General features: G+C 29.6%; 1 protein-coding gene and 1 non-coding gene across 2 annotated transcripts in view; one reads left to right on the forward strand and one right to left on the reverse strand.

The window, feature by feature from the left end:
• Positions 1 to 18,779, reverse strand: part of LOC123271527 (lysine-specific histone demethylase 1A) — a 265,522-nt gene that overhangs the window by 48,485 nt on the left and 198,258 nt on the right. The gene's annotated exons all lie outside the window — the stretch shown is intronic.
• Trnad-guc lies at positions 7,623 to 7,694 on the forward strand. The gene has a single exon. It is a non-coding gene; the product is annotated as a tRNA-Asp (tRNA).

An 18,779-nucleotide genomic window follows, 5' to 3' on the forward strand; every position in this document is an offset into this window, starting at 1 on the left:
CCGGAATGAACGCCAACTATTTTCCACGTCCACGTTCATCATCGACTATCCGACTAAACTTTTAAACCAACAGACCAACCACCCCACTTTTATTTATTTTTAATCGCTCGACAGTTATCATTTTTTTAATTGTAGTTATGTCAGGTTAATTAATAATAATTGTTATTAACAACTTGCTCTTTTTACCACTCCCGGTAATTATTTATGCTAATTTGTAAACAGGCTTCTATATTTATTTGTTTTTTTATTAAATTTATAAAAATAAATGCTTTAGGAATTTCTATTTATTTTATAGGAAGTAGATAATGAGCGCTAAGTGCTATATCTTTTTAAACATTTTAAAAATAGCCCCACGGTATAAAAACGTTTTTTGTAGGAAATTTTGTAAGCTACAGTTTTGGTCTCATAATTTTTTGATAAAATTAATGTTTTAGGAGTTTTAGCTATTTTTGGAGTAATTAATTAATGATTTTTTTATTTTTTATTATTTAAGTTACTGTATCTCTTTAAATTAATGCACTGATAGAAGGATTTGTTTCTATTTAATAGGCTTTATTAACTGTTAAATGATTTTTTATCATAGGATTTAATAAATAATTATTAAATATGATTTAGTAAATGTTAATAAATATTTGTTAACAGTTAACAAATATTTATTAACAGTTAACAATTAATTTATTAAGTACAATTTATTAACTGTTAATAAATATTTATTAATGGTTAATAAATATTTGTTAGTTGTTAACAAATATTTATTTAAAATAAAAAGCAAAAATAGCAATTTTCTTTTGACACTTTTTATAACCCTATAGCTGGAATTCATGATAATAATTAAATTCACTAAATAAATGAACCTTTTTAATATTTAAAAATATAAAAGATAATTATGAGCTGTGATAGAATTTGGTATTTTACAATAAATATTATTATAATATAATATAATTAATGCAAATAATTTATAAAGATGATTTTTGTTTATAAGAAATCTTCATATCATATTTTATTGCAAGCGAAACAAATTCACTCAACAAAATATTTATTAACTGTTAATAAATATTTGTTAACTATTAATAAATGTACTTTCCTCCCAAATAAATATTTATTGAATGTTAAAAAATATTTATTAAATTATTAATAATTAATAAATCCTTCCGTATTTTCAATAATTAGCCCAAAAAATAAATAAAAATTTCTCAAGTCTAAATTCAAAAGAATTGTAATAAATTTCAAGACAAAACTAGTGATTTAAAATAATTATTTAAAGCTTGAATAAAAGAAAAAAAAACTATTAAATATGATTAGAGTTTAAATGGTTCGTTACGGCTGATACTTGAGAATTGATAGGAATCTTCGCAAAGAAAAAAGAATAAATTTTTCAACGACAGAACTAATATAAGAGAGGATACATATGATACAGCAATATACAATATAAGAGTAAATGATACAATAAAATAATAAATACATATTGAGACGGCAACTAGTAGCTGGGAAGTTGCTATTAAAAGGAGAGTAGTGTTTTATTTAAAATATGTTGTGTGCTCGAGAAATAGGCGGTCGATGTGGATGCTCGGTACGTGTATATATATCATATGAAATCGTCTATATGCTCCTTACTTTTCTTGCAGTTAAGTACACGTACACCGGGCGCATTATATCGAATCGCGATGAGAGATGAGAGAGTCGGTTAAGATAAAATCGAGAGAGTAAGAGTGACCGAAGTATGTGCTGTGTGCAGTTCATATATTGCGTTGCACGCACGCATAACACACGCATCTGATACTATAAGAGTCCGTTTATCGAGTTAGTTTTTTGTGTCAGCCAGTTATTAGATTATGATTAAATGGTTGAGAAACTGTTCGGTTTCTCCACTGGTGCAGTTCGAGAACTAACAGAGGAAGAACCTTTTTTTGGTTTTGGTTTTAGTAATCACTAACTTTAAATAAGCCGAGTTTTATCCGAGGGTTAAGGATGATTGCAATAAAATTAATACTACTATTCGCTGCTTGAAAAGTTTTAAGAATGGGGACGTAGGAAAGAAGGTGATAAAATTGGTTGATTTTAATTAAATAATTACTAATTACTCTTCAAAGTATGTTGTTTCTTAAAATACCGGCGAAGAATTAAAAAAGTTTATAATATTGTTGGAAAAAATTGTTTAAAAATCAATTTTATTTTAATTTTTGATATTTTTATAGGGAATTTTTGGAGAAATGGGGACGTAGGAAAAACGGTGATATAATTTTTTGATTTAATTGAATAAATTACTATATTTACTTCAAAGTATGTAGATTCTGAAAATCTAGGCGAAGAAATAAAAAAATTATTAGTTTTGTTGGAAAAAATTATTTAAAAATCAATTTTATTTGAAGTTTTGATACTTTTATAGAGAATTTTTGAAGAAATGGAGGCGTAGGAAAAACGGTGATATAATTTTTTGATTCAATTGAATAAATTACTATATATACTTCAAAATATGTAGATTCTGAAAATCTAGGCGAAGAAATGAAAAAAATTAATAGTTTCGCTGGAAAAAATTATTTCAAAATCAATTTTAATTGAATCTTTGATATTTTCATAGGAAATTTTTGAAGAAATGGGGATGTAGGAAAGAAGATGATAAAATTGCTCGATTTGGATGAAATTTTCACCAGATATACTTTAAAGTATGTAGATTCTTAGAATCTAGGCGAAGAAAAAAAAATAAATAATTTCGCTGGAAAAAATTATTTGATTATTGATTTTTAAAATTTTCTGGGAAAAATTTTGAAGAAATTAAGACATAAGAAAGAAGTTGATAGAATTGTTTAATTTCAATGAAAAAATTACTAGTTACTCTTTGAAGTATGTAGTTTCCAATAATCTAAACAAAAAATCTATGTCAATAATAATTTCACTCCAAGAAAATGATTAAAAATGACTCTAGGTTCTTGAGCTTTTCTTCTAACAAAATATTGACTTTTTAATCAAAATAAATAAACGAAGTTAGTATTTTATAATTCAACCAGACTGATAATCTTTATATATTAAAGCAATTAAATCCCACCAATCTAAAATATATGTATAAAGTTACTGACCAGGAGATTATACCGAACTGATTGAGATTATTTATCTGGCTCTCGACTCCAGTCCGGAGATTCAATTAATTCGTTCATCAGTCAGCTAGGATATTTAATGCCGCGTAAACGGGATACTTGTCTCTCTCGTCAGCGTCTCCCGCGAATTATCCGTTAATCCCACCACACATCTCAGGATTAATAACAACTACAATAACAATAATAAATATATGTAAAATTCAGATTTATTTTTGCTCCTTACAAAACTACAGAGAGATAAACGGTCTCGGGTTCTGACAAGTTGATCCTCGATGTCACGATTCGGCTGCCTGTTGTACACTTTAATCTTTTATTGCTCTGTTAGTCTTCATACCAGTAGATCATTTTTTTATTTTATTAAATTTAAAAATTAGACACAAGGTTTATGTGAAAAACAAATTTCAATTTTAGCTTTTAATAATCTAGAATTTTTAAATTTTTTCCTGACAAAGTTGGAGTGAAAAGAAGCACCTTAATAAATGATATTAAACTAAAAAGTTTTAACTGAAGGTTAGCTTAAAACAAGGTCCTTAATTGCTGAAAAATACCTTTTTCTCGGGCTTGTTGGTTTCGCGTTAAAATGTAAACTCCGGGGTCTGGATTTCGGAAGAACAAGAGATGAGGAGTAGTCTTGGGTAGAAAATGCCGATCCCCGTATGCCACCGGGACAACTCTTGCTCTTACTACATCTCGAGACTAAGACAGCCTCCGGAATAAAAATAATAAGAAAGAGAAAGAAAAGGCACCAGGTGAATAATGGATTCGGAACTTGTTTTATAAACTCATTACCGTGGCGACTGGAATGGTAGTTGGTTGTAAGATCTAAAATGTGTATCTCCTTCCCTCCGTTTTGGGACGACTGGACATTGGGCCTGACGTTTAAACAGACAGAGCCACAGCCACAAATTCAGTCCCCGGTACCTGGCCCCGGCAACCGTTCACGTGTATCTGGAGAAGATCCAAAACCAGAGATTCCCTTCCCGATGATTGTATCTCTCGTGGCCTCTTCACTGGAAGACACTGTAAGCTGTAAGCTGTTTACCGTCTTCTGCCGAAAAGTTCATTTGGAATGCAGCTGAATTTATTGCTCAGAGGATGTCTTAAATATCATTACACACACTTATCAGTTATCGGGGATATCGAATCGCCGGGGATTTAAGATATTAAAAAACTATCCAAGGTTTCACAAGTTCCACCGCTGAGCCCGTAATTTTTTATTCTCACGCGCTAATGATGGAAATTTCTGGTGGAATTAGCTGATAGAGCGCAAGTTTGCGAATTTTGGGAAATTTTCTTAATTAGAGACTGAAATTTTGGGTGTAGAAAAAAATTTTTGAAATAAAAATTGTAGGAAATTTAACATTGAATAATTTTGATACACGGGAAGAAAAATTTCTTGATTGGAGAAAAAAATTGTTGGCTCAAGAAAATTTTCGAGTGCCTGAAGGAAGATCGAAGTTGTGTTGGCCGAAGTAAAAATTTTTCTTGAAATTCTATTCTTGGTGGAAGTAATTTTTTTTAATTCAAATTATCATAAATACTTGATACAATAAATTTTTATAATTGATCAAGATTTTTAGATACTTTAGTACACTGATAGAAGGATAATAAATAGAACTAAAGTTCTATTTAATAAGATTAAGTAACAGATACTAAATGATTTAGTAACAAACCTTTCATTACCAAATATTTAGTAATAGGTACTAAATCATTTATTAAAGCCCGTCTAGTTCCACCAAATAAATATTTAGTAGTATTTAACAAATTATTTATTGCTACTCAATAAATCATTTATTAGTATCAAAGAAATTAATTTTGTAACGAATTTTAGCGTCTAACCTAACTTTTTAACTTAAAATAAATGAAAATAATTAAAATAAATAATTTTAAGTAAAAATATAAGGTATTATAAAGAAAAAAATCTTATCAAATTATATTTTTTTGTTTGAGATATTTATAAAATTTAAAATTAAACAAGTTTTTAACATATCAATAATAGACAAATTGAAAAATGTAAACTAAACTCCATTAAGATAAGACAGAAATAGAAGCCATTTATTGGGAGTATGTATGTTTTCAAAGGTTAGATAAATCTTCCAAAATCAAGCTGAATAAAATAATCTAAGTCAGTGAGTAGGTTATGTATCACATAAACATTGGAATTAAAGCATAGCCATCTACCGTCAATACTTGCCAAAGAAATATTTAGTACCTTTTACTAAGTATTATTTGATGGAACTAAATATTTATTTGCATGTAATAAGGCTTTGTTCATATAAAGAAATCATTTATTAAACTGTAACAAATAATATTGATGGGTACAAAATATTTATTTCTCCCAAATAAATGAACAAAAATTTTGTTACTAAATCCTTCTATCAGTGTAGGGAAGCTGCGCCACCTACTTCAGCTGAGAAAAAAATTTTCTCACCTTGAGAAAATTTTCCTCTTGAATATTTGATACCCAATTTACATTATTTTAGCGTGCAATTATACATATTGAATGAAAAAAAATTATTCAATATTATTTGATCTTCCTATTTGATATGTTAATCAATAAAAATATTAATGAAAATTTACTTCTATCTTTATATTTAATTTTTTGGAGCAAGAGGCTGAATTTTCTCAAAACAACAAGATTTTCATGACTTAAATAAGTTTTCTTGGATCAAGATACGTATTTCTCAAAGCAAGAGAATTAATTTTGTTGAAATAAGTAAAATTTCTTGTAAAAAAAAAAATTTTTTTTCGCTCAAGAAAATAATTAGGAAGAATAGTTATTTTTGTGGAGTAATAACTTATAAGCTTCTAATGAGTCAATTATCATATAATCGATAATTTATGAGTTATCTGAGATAATTACGACGACGATTGTAAATTAACGGGTTGTAATTTGTAATGTATGCAGCTGAAAGTGACCCAGATCGGTCCGAAGAATCAAATTGGCGGTCGAAATATCTGATGTAACGCCAGTGTAGCAGTCACGGAGGACTGTCAAAGACACTCGTTGTAGAATTGTGTAGTTATATAGTTATATAGTTAGCATAACATGACCTGGTGCGATGTCATAATCGGGCAAACAATGGGACATGCATCAGGCGGCACGACGGAGGACGCAGGACAAAGGGATGCATCAACCTGAAGGCAACGACTGCTCACGTGACCGGACGGGACCCAAGTGACGGGAATTTAAAGGCCTTTTTATTTTTTTTTAATAACATTAAACATAAACGTCTTTGATTCACGTTTTGTTTTAGTTTGTATTAATATTCTGAGACTGCGACGCGAAAAAATTAATTCTCCGTTTCCTGTGGCAGGATAGTTTCATTTTCTGCAAATATATTTTACAGCAGTGGTTCAAATTTATTAAATTTTGAGGCCAAAAAAGCGATTTTTGAGTAAAGCTTTTTAATAATTAAATTTTTATTTAGCTTTATATTTTAGGCTTGTAGTACTAAAACTTAGCAGAATTTTTTTGTAAAAAATTTAACGCTCTACAAAAAGTTTCTAATTAAATTTAAAAAAAAAAAATTTTTAATACCGAAAAATTGAGTTGAAACTCCGAAAAATTGATTTCTGGATTTTTTAATTGGGAAATTAATTAATTAAAAAATTGGAGTAATTATTTGAAAGTGAGGATTAATTAATTATTAAATTGGAGTAATTAATTAAAAAATTGGTTTAATTAATAAAAAATCGGATTAATTAACCAATTCAATCAAAAAAATAGGAAAAAAAGCCGATTTTACACTCTACAAGAGGTTCTAATGAATTTTTTTGAAAAAAAATTTTTAATACCGAAAAATTGAATTGAAACTTCGAAAAATTGATTTCTGTATTAATTAATTGGGAAATTAATTAATTAAAAGATTGGAGTAATTATTTTACAATGAGGATTAATTAATTATCAAATTGGAGTAATTATTTTAAAATGAGAATTAATTAATTATTTAATTCGAGTAATTAATTCAAAAATTGATTTAATCAATTCGAAAATCGGTTTAATTAACTAATTCAATTAAAAAAATAGAAAAAAAGCTGATTTTTTTTAAAAAAAAAAAAGCAATTTTAGAGTAAAACTTTTCGATGCTTAAATTTTTATTTAGCTTCATCTTTCAAGCTTAATGTCTTGGAATCTATGGGTTGTACAACTAAAAATCATTAAGACTTTTTTGTAGAGAATTTAACGCTCTACAAAAAATTTCTAATTAATTTTTTTGAAAAAAAAATTTAATACCGAAAAATTGAGTTGAAACTCCAAAAAATTGAATCTTGTATTATTGAATTAGGAAATGAATTAATAAAAAAATTGGAGTAATTATTTAAAAGTGAGGATTAATTAATCATCAAATTGGAGTAATTAATTGAAAAATTGGTTTAATTAATAAAAAATCGGATTAATTAAACAATTTAATGAAGAAAATAGGAAAAAAAGCTGATTTTTGGCTCTAACTCATAAGTAAAGTGTCATATCGACCCGGCATATTTTTCCCACTCTATGTAGTGACTCAGCTGTCGAGAGTAATGTATTCTTCGGTAGTATAGTGGTCAGTATCCCCGCCTGTCACGCGGGAGACCGGGGTTCGATTCCCCGCCGAAGAGATTTATTTTTTATTTTTTTTTTTTTCAATATTTTTATAATTCAAAAATTCGATAAAAAGTTATTCGGAAAAAAAAATTTTTTTTCGACAAAATGTAGTAGGCTAAGTGAAGGTATTACTGCTGATTTTTCTTGTTTCAATTATAGTTAAACTGTATATGAGCTTGTTAAATTAAAAAAAAATGATTGCTAGTAGTTGAAACCTCAAAGAAAATATCTGCATAGTAGTTTTACACGTACAACGAATATTCAATTTGATATTAATTAATTAAAATTAACAGTATGATTCCAATAGAACAAATAATATAACAGTATGCAATTTCTCAAATACAAATAGAGCATCCACGCCTACAGAAACCATAAACGGAGATAGATATTTCAGTTCAAGCGCCGAAGTCCAAATAATATTCAAAAAGCTACCAAACAAAACATCATCAGGTATTGACAACATACCAACCATAGTTCTAAAACATCTCCCAGTAAAAATAATGAGAGACTATACGGTACTATTTAACAACGCCATGAATCTTCAATACTTCCCAGAAGCATGGAAAATAGCCAAAATCCTACCGATTCATAAAAAAGGCAAACCACCAGGTCTACCATCTAGTTACAGGCCTATAAGTCTAACACCGAACATCAGTAAAGTCTACGAAGCCATAATTAACAACAGAATTACAACTCACTGTCTAAACAAAAACATAATTCCTGACAATCAGTTCGGCTTCAGAAGACAACATTCAACTACCCATGCAATTCACAAACTACTTTCGGACCTGAACATTCACTTGGCCAACTACAAAACGGTTGGAGCAACGTTGATAGACCTGGAAAAAGCCTTTGACTCGGTATGGATCTTTGGCTTAATCTACGTGTTAATTAAGAAAGAATTCAGCACAGAGCTAGTTGGTCTCATATGGAACATGATCACCAACCGATCATTTATCACATGGGATGGAAAAAACTCATCAACACTAGAATTTAAAATATTAGAAGGATTGATGCAAGGGCTAGTAAACTCTCCGACCTTGTTTAACATATATACCTGTGACATAATTAACTCATACGAACTTAATAAAAACAATGACACTCACTCCATAGCATACGCAGACGATACAATTTTTTATGTAGCTGGAGACACCCCAGATGAAATCCAACCTAAACTGGAAAAAATAGTAAACAATATAAACAAACACTATGCAACATGGAACCTCAGAGTAAATCCCGAAAAATGTGTATCCATCTTATGGAGGCAACCATCCAGGCAAATCAGTCAAAAGAAAAGAAAACAAGCTGAAGAATTTTTAATTACAACCCACAAACCAGGAACTAACGATCCAGCAATAATACCGACACAAAAATCCGTTAAATACCTAGGAATGCAACTAGACTACCTAACAAGATGCACTGAACATGCAGACACTCAATTAATCAAAGCCAGAAACACTTACAAATCACTTTTCAGACTACTTCATAACAAATACATAAGCAATAGAGCCAGAATTATATGTTATCAATTATTAATCAGACCACTACTGACATATGCAATACCAATATGGTGGAACCTAGGAGCAGCCCAAATGGAGAAAATGAGACAATTTGAAAGATCCTGTCTCAGAGCCGCCCTGGGTTTATACCGAAAACCAGATACCGAGTATACAGAAAGAATAAGCAACCAAACCATATATGACACAGCCAACATCCCAAGAATAGACAATTTCATGATAAAGCTCACCAGGGATTATTATGCGCAATTACAAAATATTGACAACGACATCATTAAAAAACTCAAGAGCACCAACACCGAACTGAAAATAGCTGCTTCCAAAGGATACCTACAACCACAATCATTCATTAATTTAGACAAAATGGGTATAATCCAAAACGATCTAAATATCCCTACAATCTATCACCGTAGTAGACACAAAGCCAACAAAGCAATAGACTTAAACCCAAATCAAATCAATAGAAACATTAAATATTCAACAGCAATACCCAGCAAAGACAGAAACGACTTTCATCGTCTTGACTTCAATAAATATTGGTGGCTAAATGGAGCCACCTTTATGAAAGAACTAGCAGAGAGAAAAAAATCATCGACAGAGACAAAACAATAAGATAGCGAATAAAATACCTAAGCTCTTATAGCTAAAGAATTAAGGTGTATCACCAAAGTCAAAAATATATATTGTAAATTTGTAAATATGTACATAACTTTTAGTTTTTAGTTTTTCTTCTTTGAATAGTTTTAAGTATCAAACAGATGGTATAAGTGGTTTTTTTTTAATTATATTTTTCCACATTTAATTTAATAACTGAGACGGAACTGGAATACATATCATCTCCATACAAACCAAGACTATAATTATTACAGTACCTAAGTACAAAGAATTTAAAATATCGAGATGCCGCTGACAACGGCCATATATTTATATGTTTTTATTAATAAAACTAGAAATAAGGATTTTTATTTATAAGTTTAATTTTATCCACTATTGTAATGAAAGAGATAAATAAAAATAAAACTTTAAAAAAAAAAAAAAAAGGTTCGATTCCCCGCCGAAGAGATTTATTTTTTATTTTTTTTTTTTCAATATTTTTATAATTCAAAAATTCGATAAAAAGTTATTCGGAAAAAAAAATTTTTTTTCGACAAAATGTAGTAGGCTAAGTGAAGGTATTACTGCTGATTTTTCTTGTTTCAATTATAGTTAAACTGTATATGAGCTTGTTAAATTAAAAAAAAATGATTGCTAGTAGTTGAAACCTCAAAGAAAATATCTGCATAGTAGTTTTACACGTACAACGAATATTCAATTTGATATTAATTAATTAAAATTAACTGGTTATAGAACTTGTAGGGTAACACCAAGGGTAAATCTACAACAGGAAATTTTCCCCCAACTACCAACAACACCTTCTAAACCAGATGAAGCGACAACTCCACCTCAATGGGCCAGAGAACTACTTGGACAATTCAGTATAATCAGCCAAAGATTAACTCCTCTAGAACAACGAATTAACCAAAATAACACCAGAATAAATTATTTATTAGAATGACTCCTGAACAACCAACGCAGCAGAACACAAGGACTTGCCACATGGATGATTCCCAGAAAATCGTAAAAATAGCAATGATAAACGTAAACTCGATAATAAAACACCAAAGGAGATACGACCTCACGAAACTGATTCAGGAAAATAACCTAGATATAACCCTGGTTACAGAAACCAAACTCAACCATAAACAGAAGTTTCCCTAGTAGAAATAATCGAGTTTTCACTGGATATAAACCAGTAACTGGCCAGTGATATCGAGTAAAAACTTGAAATCGCGCCACCTACAACTAAGTCATAAACATTAGTTACACCGACAGTGTATCTTTACTAGTGTGTGTATGTTTGTTTATTTTTTTTGTTAACCTGTACGCATCATTATTGTAATTATTATTATTAAAAAACAGTATAAATCAATCAAAATTAGTGTTTATTAACGTGTAAATAATTTCCAGTATATATTTCAAAATGGATGCAGTGAAAAAAAATGACACAATATATAAATTGCGACTGTGGGCATTAAAAACAAATCTCCAATTCAAAATAATTATTTTCTTATTCTATTGTTAGATTTATTATTAGTCTATCAGTCTAATGATGTTATCTATTTTATAATACACATAAATGAAACTTTTTTATATCATATCGTTTATTAAACATTATTTTGAATTTATTTGACAATTTTAATAATGCCTAATAACCTCAGAATTCGAAACTGACAGTTTCACTAAAGCCGCCATAATGTTTTGTTAGATCTCTAGTAAAACTGGCCAGTTACTAGACAGAAACTTGATATTACACTGGCCAGTTACTGGTTTAAGTCTAGTAAAACTGGCCAGTTACTGGCTAAAAACTTGATTTCATTTCTACTAGGGTTACCATAGACGGCCATAAAATAATCTGCACAATCCGAACCGGCCCAAACATAACTGGGTATAGAGGTAAAGATTTACGGCTTTTTTGTGGGTCTATATCCTAGATTTATATAAAAAAAAATGATTGCTAGTAATTAAAACCCTAATGTATACACGGAAAAAAGTAAACTGTAATATTCACTCGGATTCCGGTTAATTTTTATAGTTTCAAAGAGTAAAGCGGACATCGGGGCGGCAAAAATATAAATATTACAGAACTTAATGTAGAAAGTATAAAAGCCATAATTTATAATTTAATATCCAAAATAAGTGATTAGTAGCTGTCACTATAGTAAATAACGACTCTTTTCATCTTAAAAATTACAGTTTCAAACAGTAAAAATTGCCATTTCAATATATAATCTATATTATGAGAAAGGAAACTCTGATGAAAGAGAAGGGGGTCTCACACTGGGAAAATCTAACATTTGAAATAGTAAAATATATACTTTTAAAATATACATTTTACCAGTCCAAGCAAGTCAATAATTACAGTTTGATTTTTAGCGTTGCGTTTAAAATTTACCAACTTTATTTTATACTTTTTACATATCATAAGATCATTTTTTAGGTACGAAATGATAAATATCAAAATCTGAATTCTTAATTGTTATACTTTAACATTTTAGACATTGACATAGCGAATATTACTGTTTGAAATGGTATTTTCTTCCATGTAAAGAGTAAATTGTAACGTTTAAATGGTAAATATTATAAAGTGAATAGTAAAATCACGATTTTACTGTTTGAAATGGTAATTTTTGGTAGTTGATCATTACTTATTATAAATCGACTGTTATTTATTACAGTTTACTTTTTTCCGTGTATATTTTTTGCAAAATAGCCTGCTTAATCCTTGAATTGATTTTCCAAAAAATGATAACTGATGACACTTGCCCCGATTAATTGAAAAATGATACTTGTTACAAAGCCAAGCCCGTATAATAATTTAGTGTCACTCTACACCAATTTTAATTAGTCTGGATATATATAAGGTCCTGTGTAAGTATAAATTGGTTTTGATTTTAACGTATGACTAACTCAAACAGAAAAGTAATATTAACTGTTTGACAAAACAAGATGTCGAGTGTCTTAAAAAGGTCTTAAAAATAAATTTGAACGTTATTTTGGCTGTGAAGAAAAGCAGTGAGACATAAATACAAGGATGTAGACCAAGGATCACAAGGATCACAAGGAATTAATCGCTCGGGTCTGGATAAGTGGAAACTGCTCTGTCCTCCCAGGCTGCTATAATGTAAGAAAATAAATAAATAAGAACAAGGGGAGGAACGAACATATTCTTCGGTGTGGCGCGTGTTGACGGGGTTGCCACTCCCGTACATGATGATGTCGCGGTATTCAGCTCGTCACATCTGCTCAAACTCTCTGCTAAGGATATATGTATAAATATATGTATATGTATATGTGTTTAATACGGGCAGTGTCATGTGTGGGGAGGATATATGTGTCTCGGTTTGGCTCGAACATCAGCCATTCCACACATCACACATGTACAGCAGTCTTCAGTGGTACATACTTGCAGATGCATCTATAGACTGCAGATAGAAGGTATACGAGGCGCCTAAATCACGTCCCAGAACACACCGCAGAACGTGTTCAACTTTAAGACCCAAACGTGTCGTATGTTAATTACTTGAGTTTTCACCACGGCTTGAATTGATGATTAAATAAAACGAAATATGTATAACTTGGACAAAAATAAAGTATAACTTCTGAAATATTGAATTGAAAAATTTTAATGAGACAAAAATTGTTCTAAATTTATTTTTCTACAAATTTTGTCTCAAGCATTTTTCTTAAAATCAAAATTCCCAAAATTACATCCATTTTATTAAAATTTTGTTCCCAAAAATGTGACATTATGATTTTTATAAAAAAAAAAAAATAGGTGTATCTTCTAAAATATTGAATTAAAAAAAATTTTTTTATGACAAAAATTGTTAAAAATTCAATTTTCTACACGAAAAAAAATAAACTGTAATATTCACTCGGATTCCGGTTAATTTTTATAGTTTCAAACAGTAAAGCGGACATCGGGGTGGCAAAAATATAAATATTACAGAACTTAATGTAGAAAGTATAAAAGCCACAATTTATAATTTAATATCCAAAATAAGTGATTAGTAGCTGTCACTATAGTAAATAACGAATCTTTCATCTTGAAAAATTACAGTTTCAAACAGTAAAAATTGCCATTTCAATATATAATCCATATTATGAGGAGAAGGGGAATTCAGATGAAGAGAAGGAGGTCTCACTCTGGGAGAATTTAACATTTGAAACAGTAAAAATTATACTTTTAAAATATACATTTTACCAGTCCAAGCAAATCAATAATTACAGTTTAATTTTGAGCGTTGCATTTAAAATTTACCATTTTACTTTGTAAATATTGACGTTGCTTGTATTAGAAATTTACCAACTTTATTTTATACTTTTTACTTATCATAAAATCATTTTTTAGGTACGAAATGATAAATATATCAAAGTCTAAATTCTTAATTATTATACTTTAACATTTTAGACATTGACATAGCAAAGATTACTGTTTGAAATAGTATTTTCTTCCATGTGAAGAGTAAATTGTAACGTTTAAATGGTAAATATTATAAAGTAAATAGTAAAATCACGATTTTACTGTTTGAAATGGTAATTTTTAGCAGTTGATCATTACTTATTATAAATCGACTGTTATTTATTACAGTTTACTTTTTTTCGTGTATAATTTTTGTTTGAAACATTTTTTTCTCATGCAAAATATCCAAGACTACATCCAATTTTTTTTAAATTTATTTTTTCAAAAAATCACCTACGAAAAACAACAATATCTTCCAAAACATTAACTCTTGACAAGAATTTTGATAAAAAAATAAAATTTTCAAAAATTTCAACTACGTTGAACCTATTGAATTCCTCCTTAAGCACAAAACAAAATTTCGCGTCCTTCTGACGCTTTGGCCAATAAAAAAAGCGGCAAGAAACTTTGACCAGGACCTCTGAATAACTGGGAAGAAAACCCCTTAAATTAAAGTCGATCCGGCGAGCGCAGAGTTTCTTGAACCTTGTGATGGAGCAAAAAAGCTGACGGTGCGCATCTTGATCTCGAAGCTGCGTTTATCCACACAATCAAAGCCACAAACACAAGTCCCACTGGTCATTTCATCCGTAGATGCTTTTATCAGCCTGGACAAAAAGCAGAACAACGTTAATGGGAATTAATCGGTTAGAGTTAATAACTGGCTTGTAAATTCCTTTCCTGAAATTTAGATTTCCATTGAGTCCTTACAAGTCTAGCTGATCTTGAAGATCTGGGATCACCTGGAGGATGACCAGCCAATTCCAATTGCAGATCCAGATGTGAATTCCCCCGAGCCGCAAGTTTGCTGCCAATTTTGTTCTTGAATCTTCAGCTCAGTCTCTTGCACAATCTACAATTCCGGCTTGAGGCCGAGAGATGACGTCGATAGCGAGCCAGCCGGTTCCGCAACGAATTGGTAACAGAAACTGGATTACCGGAATGGTTTAAAAAAGAGCAAGCGGAAACGTGACCATTAGCGAAGGGAAGACAAAAACGCTGGGTGGTTGCCAGGTAACTCACCTCTTCAGTTTCTTGCTCCTTCAACTGTCTTGTCATCAACTGGCTGTCTGTCTGTCTGTATTGCTCGCCGAATATTTTCAATTATTGAATTATCTGGTTAGTTTTCATGATCAATGATTGATAATTGATGATTGGCGATCTATGATCCTAGTTTTGTAGGAATTTTCATCGGAAGATCAAGTATGCGTTGTTGGTTGATGATCTTTGATCTATGATCCTAATTATGAAGAATTCTTCAACAGAAGATCTAGTGTGGGTTGTTGGTTGATGATTGATGCTCAATGATGGATGATTTATGATCTATGATCCTAATTATGCAGATTTGTTTATTAGATGATCAGGTGTTGGTTATTGGTTGATCATTTTTGGTTGATTATTGATGATCAATGATCCTAGTTTTGAAGAACTGTTAATTAGAAGATCCAAAATTGGTTAATAATTGATGACTGATGATCAATGGTCCTAGTTTTTAGAAATTGTTCATCAGAAGTTCAAAATTTGGTTGATGATTGATGATTTATGGTAAATTATTGATAATTGATGATCAAAAATTGATAATTGATGACCTATGATCATAATTTTGATGAATTGTTCATCAAAAGTTCAAATAATTATTGTTTTTTGATAATTGATGATCAATGATTGATCGTTGATCATCAACGATTGATAATTGATGATCTATGATCATAATTTTGAAGAATTGTTAATAAAAAAATCAAATATTGGCTGTTTGTTGATGATTGATGATCAATGATTGATCATTGATGATCAGAGATTGATTATTAATGATCTATTATCATAATTTTGAAGAATTATTCATCAAAAGATAAAAAATTGGTTTATGGTTGATGATTGATGATCAACAATTGATAATTGATGATCTATGATCATAATTTTGAAGAATTGTTCATCAAAAGTTCAAATATTGGTGTTGGTGATCAATAATCCTATTTCTTAAGAATTGTTCACCAGAAGATCAAAGTAGTTGTTGGTCGTTGCTATATAATAAAAGATAGCTTGTTTCTTAGACATGTTGGAGTAAAAAGCTACGGAGGATCTGCTTCTGTTTGATCTAGCACTTCGCAGATATTAATTTAAATGCTTCGCGAGCGTTCCCACACTAAAAGTTAATCACTCCTTAAATCAACGTCGTCGAGAGAGCTAAAAAACGTTTTATTAATGCCGCGAGTAATTATTTATCAGTTACTATGTTGCTCTAGCTTGGAAATCTAGGATTAAGGGGTTGAAGAAACGCGATGGCTAGTGGTCGTGGGACTTTTTGGTTTTTCTAGAGTTTAAAATTCTCAATAGATCTTACTAAAACGGATCATAATTATACTTTGCAATTAAAAATTGGAAGAGACTTTTGATGGTTATTTTTTAAATAACTTTTGAACGCGATGACTTACATTATAATAATTTATACCATGTAAAAAAAAATTTCAATTCATCCGGCATGACTTTTGAATTTCATGAATTAATTATCCAAAAAAGTGACCATGAAATAATTTAAAAAGATTTAAATCAAAAAAAGGATGAATAAATTTAGTTTTCAGTTATCTCATACAATATCCGTGAAAAACAATTATCATTGAAAAATATATTTTTCCTCGGGAAGAGCACAGTGATCGCAGAAGTTGAAACGATCTTAAAAATAAAGTATAGTAGTTTGAAAAGGTTTCCTCGGAATCGTTGAATTTGGTTACTTATCTGCAAAGTTCTTAAAGTGATAGCGATATCTGGAATAGGATCAAAAGTGATGTAAAATAAAATTCTGGCAAGAGTGATACGAGGTATCCAGCCAGCACCCTGTGCAATGGTTCTGTTGGAATAAGAGATATGGATATAAAAGAGAATTGAGTCTGAGATGAATATTGGAAAGCACTCAGCGATGCATCTAGTCGTGTCATTATCGTGTATAAGGTGGAATAGCAGGTACGCCGTCAAGTGTACTAGACTTAGTCTGAGTGAGTTAGAATATGTGTGCTCAAGTATGAGTGTGAGATCTCGCGTGATAGCACCGCCGGTAGGTAAAAAACAGAAAAACAGCTGGAAGCATTTGGATATATCTCTTCGAGCGATCGGAATATAAAGTGAAAAACAATGAGAGTGAGGAAAGTTACTTTTTAAACGTATGTATGAAATAAACATACCAATAAATAAAGACCCCGTGCACTGTCACCGGGGTTATGTTTGCTCGCGGCCCACATTCCGGGAAATTAGGATCCTGGAAACCCTCAATCTAAAGGTCACCAAATACACACGTGCTTCTGATTATCAAGTTTGGTTGGTTAACTTTTAGATTGTTGGGACAACACGGAAAAAAAGATTATGGAAAAAATTACATTATATAAAGTAATGTGGCGCTTTATATAAAAAACTGGAAAAATTACAGATTCAGATTGTAATTATTAAAGATTTTTTAAGTATTACATTATAAAATGTAAATATTGTAATATAATTAACTTGAATCAAGGAAATAACGTTGAAGAATTTCTTCTTCTTAATTTGAGCAGAAAAATTCTTAGATTGAGAAATTTTTCTTAGTTTAAGTAAATTTGATTTGATTCAAGAATTTTTCGTCTTGATTAAAAACAATTAAACTCTTCAATATTATTTTCTTGGTTCAACACCGATAGAAGGATTTATTAACTATTAATAATTTAATTTATTTGAAGACAATTATTTAATTTATTAAATTTTAATAAATATTTTTTAACATTCAATAAATATTTATTTGGAAGCAAAGTACATTTATTAATAGTTAATAAGTATTTATTAATAGTTAACAAATATTTATTAACAGTTAATAAATATTTTGTAGAGTGAATTTGTTTCGCTTGCAATGTCGTATGATATGAAGATTTCTTATAAATAAAAATCATCTTTATAAATTATTTGCATTAATTATATTACATTATAATAACGTTTATTGTAAAATACCAAATTCTATCATAGCTCATAATTATCTTTTATATTTTTAAATATTAAAAAGGTTAATTTATTTAGTGAATTTAATTATTATCATGTATTTCAGCTATAGGGTTATATAAAGTGTCAAAAGAAAATTGCTATTCTTGCTTTTTATTTTAAATAAATATTTGTTAACAGTTAACAAATATTCATTGACTATTAATAAATATTTACTAATAGTTAATAAATTGTACTTAATAAATTACTTATTAACTGTTAGTAAATATTTAGTAAATCCTATGATGTTAAAAAATCATTTATTTATAGTTAATAAAGATTATTAAATACAAACAAATCCTTCTATCAGTGAAGAATTTTTCTCTTGATTAAAGTTATTTTTTTTTTCTGTGTAAAAACTGTGAAAATCAGCATTCATAGTTAGAATTTATAAAATTTTTATTTTGAACTGTTATTTTTCTAGTTTTAAATTTGAAGCGACACTTATTACTACTTATAATGTAACTTTTACATTTTTTTGCGTGATGACATGATCTTCGAAGATAACTTGGCGTTAGTACACGCTC

Source organism: Cotesia glomerata, linkage group LG9 (genome assembly GCF_020080835.1).
Source record: "Cotesia glomerata isolate CgM1 linkage group LG9, MPM_Cglom_v2.3, whole genome shotgun sequence".
In the NCBI taxonomy this organism is placed as follows: Eukaryota; Metazoa; Arthropoda; class Insecta; order Hymenoptera; family Braconidae; genus Cotesia; species Cotesia glomerata.